This window comes from Vombatus ursinus, unplaced genomic scaffold (assembly GCF_900497805.2).
Source record: "Vombatus ursinus unplaced genomic scaffold, bare-nosed wombat genome assembly UNPS02014781.1, whole genome shotgun sequence".
Classification (NCBI taxonomy): Eukaryota; Metazoa; Chordata; class Mammalia; order Diprotodontia; family Vombatidae; genus Vombatus; species Vombatus ursinus.
The window spans coordinates 28622365-28626204 of NW_020954559.1; the positions used below are offsets into that span (position 1 = coordinate 28622365).

General features: G+C 37.8%; 1 pseudogene; it reads left to right on the forward strand.

The window, feature by feature from the left end:
* The first annotated feature begins 1139 nt into the window (after positions 1–1139).
* Positions 1140–1728, forward strand: LOC114046274 (annotated as a pseudogene).
* The last annotated feature ends 2112 nt before the right edge of the window (positions 1729–3840 follow it).

Sequence of the window (3840 nt, forward strand, 5' to 3'; positions counted from 1 at the left end):
CCATGCTGTGCTCTACTTGCCAGCATGTGTGACGGACTTAATGTAGCATTTTTGAAAAATCACATCATGATACTCTGAACAAGCAGTAGCAACATGGCTCACAGGACACTTCTCAGGTCTGCATGCAAGCAGTCAACTCCTTTCAAAATAATGTGTCTTTTGAGGTCAGAATCAAGAGAAATATTAATGGTGGGACTGGCAGAAACCTGCCATACTCATAGGGCTTTTTCCCCTCTCCAATTCATTTGCATTGTACTATAGTGCTCATAGACATAGTTTGTATACAACAGCTTGAATGATCTAATGTGGCTAGCTACCCACTCATTTCTTTTTAAACATACCCTCCCTTAACCCCTTACCTGGTTACACTCCCAAAGCAGGGATAGCTCCAGGCTTGCCAGGAAGTATTTTATTAAGGTTCAAAGAGGTTTTTGCTTCAAACAAGGTTTGTCTCAAAACTCACCGAGAAAAGCAAAGGGACGTGGGAGATGGTGATTTCTTTTGAGTAAAAATAGTATCTAATCAAAGAAAGAGGAAAAGGGGTCCATATGCACAGAAATATTCATAGCAACTTTTTTCTTAGTAGCCCCACACTGGGAAGTAAGGGAGTGCCTACCTACTGGGAAATGGATGAACACATTGTGACATTTGAATATAACAGAATATTATTTTGCCATAAGAAATTACAAAATGGATAATTTCAAAGGAAAATGAAAAGATCTCTATGAACAGTTAGAGAATGAAGTGAACATAAATGAGATGATAATTCATACTGTGACACCAATATTATAAAGAAAAACCATTTTGAAAATCTTTAAACTCTGGTCAATGCAATGATAAATCAAGTCCAAAATACTGAAGATGAAACATGACATTCACCTCCTACCAAAGAATTGATAGTTTTAAAATGCAGAATGAGGCAAACATTTTTGTTCCTGACCAATAAAGGAATCTGTTTTGCTGGACTGTGGATATTTGTTATGAAGGTTTTCTTCTTCTTCATTCTTGTCATTGTTGTTCTGCAATGGGAGAGGTGGGAGAGGAGGGAGGCAGACCATGGGAGAGAGCACTAGCAAATGTTTGTGAAAATAAAAATATTAATAATTTTAAATAACTTTCCTTTTCCACCCTGTGGCTGCAGCCATGAGTATGCTCAGGCTTCAGAAGAGTCTTGCCTCTAGTGTCCTTAGATGTGGAAAGAAGAAGGTTTGGCTTGACCCCAATGAGACCAATGAAATTGCCAATGCCAATTCCCGTCAGCAGATCCGGAAGCTGATTAAAGATGGGCTGATCATTCGGAAACCCGTTACTGTGCACTCTCGTGCCAGATGCCGGAAAAATACTCTGGCTCGACGGAAAGGCAGGCACATGGGCATTGGTAAGAGAAAGGGTACTGCCAATGCTCTTATGCCTGAGAAGGTGACCTGGATGAGGAGAATGAGGATTCTGCGCCGTCTGCTCCGAAAATATCGTGAATTCAAAAGACCTCCATATGTACCACAGCCTGTACTTGAAGGTGAAGGGAAATGTGTTCAAGAATAAGCAGATCCTCATGGAGCACATTCATTAGCTGAAGGCAGACAAGGCCCGGAAGAAGCTCTTGGCTGACCAGGCCAAAACTCACAGGTTCAAGACAGAGGAAGCAGGAAAGAATCGGAAGAGCTTCTGAAGGCTAAGAAAGAGGAGACCATCAAGACTTTGTCTGAGGAGGAGGAGACTAAGAAATGATCTTCCACTTTCTCCTCTGTACATAGTACCCTTCTATTTGGCTTATACAATAAATCTTGACAGATTGTCAACAAAAAAATAATAATTTAAAATAGCCTTTAAATTGAACGATTTTGAGGGAGGAGAGAGAATTACATCACATTTATTATTTGGAAACATCACTAACTCCCAAGTCAGAAGGCCTGATTTCCAATCTCAATTCTGATACTACTTGTCTAACTTTGTGCGAGTCACTTAATGTTCTTGGACCTCAGTGTCCTTATCTGAGGAAGACTAGGTGGCCTTTGAGATCTGCTTCAAATCTAAGTCTGTGAACCTCTGATCCTATGATCCTAAGCTCTTTCCCTTATGTGCTGTTTATTATACACAAATCATTGTTTTTCCAAATGTATTCAAGTTACATAATAAAGACATGCATGGCATGACATAGATGACAGGAATCTTTTTTTTTTTTAAAGTGCAAAGGAAAGGAGATAATTAGAAGGAGAAAAATATTGATGAGAAACTTGGAAGAATTAGTATCCTTTCTTATCTCATATTTTCATTTTTTTCTTTGTGTAAATGGAAATATGGGGCACATGTCTCAATCAAGAACAAGGGATTTGGAGTCTGAAGACTTGGGCTCCAATATCATTTTCCCACACATTGGCTATGTGGCCTTGGGTAAATCGTACCCTATCTAAGCTTCAGTTTCTTCATTTCTACATGGTGACACCTTTCCCCTACTGGATAATCTCTCCTGTACTTCTTTCCCTCTAAATTTTCTTCTAATTTCACAATTTCTTCCTGTGATATCACCAATAACCCTGTTGCCAATCTTCTAACTTCTCTCTTCTGAAACTTTCATATCCAATTAATTGCAAATTCCAATGAATTCCACATCAGCAATTCCTCTTGCATCCATCCCATCTTATGTATTCTGTCTGCCACATACCTCCTACATACCCTCATCATCACCCTCTTCTAATAGTTTTCCAATTTCATTCCCCTTTCCCTTCTAATCCTCCCTTCAAAACACAACCATAATGATCTTTCTTGGACAAAGATCTGATAATGTGATTCTCCTGCCAAAAAATGTTCTCTAGTATCTAATTATAAAGATCTGATTCTCTGCCTAATATTCAAGACCTTTTAAAATCTAACACCACCAGATTTTCCAACATCATCCCATATTCCTATCCATTATATGTTCCATGCTACAAATAAAATTTCCTAATCTCTGTCACCAAAAAAAAAAAATGCTCCAAGGACCCTCAGGTCTTTGAACCTTTGCTTGAAATTTCCCCCATGTTTTGGAGAACTCTCATTCCCCACATTCTCTTAATGAATTCCTACTTCATATTTCTAAACTTAACTGAAATGCTACCTTCTTAATAAAGCCTTCTGAGAGACCCCCAGTAAGCAAATGACCTTCCCCACTAAACTTCACACAGAACTTTTCAGTGAAGTTTCTACTGAAGTGATTCTGTGATATTTAATACTATACTCAATGTCTTAACCTTCCAGCACCCTGAGAGCAGGAACTATCTATTATCTATACTTTTTTTTTTCAATAACTCCCAACACTCAGTCCACTGTTCTTCACATGATAGGTACTTAAATAATGTTTGTTAAACCCATGGAAGAGGAATCCTAATACTTGCATCATTTTAGCTCCAGTGCCTGGCACACAGTATGATCTTCAAAAATGCTTGTTGAATTATTGATTGATGTATTTCATGGAGTGAATAAGAGGGTCACATGGAGTGACATGTGTAAAGCACTTTGCAGACCTTAAAATATAACATAAATGTAACATAAATGACACAAACTAGTGATGCAGCAGTATCTACATTGCACTTATTTGAATTATTTAATGTTATCTCATTTTGGCCAAATAAAATAATCTAGGTTTCATTCTGAAACAGTTGGTGAATTTGCCAAATATGTTTACTTTTTTCCTGATGTCATTTAATAGTTGACATGTAGATAGACAGTACTTATAAGTTTGCAAAGTGTTTTATACATATTATCTCCTCATAATAACTTTATAAGGCAGGCACTAACAACTGCTCTTTGCAAATGAGAAAACTGAGTCCTGTACAGGTTTAAATCTTTGTTCATGGCCACATA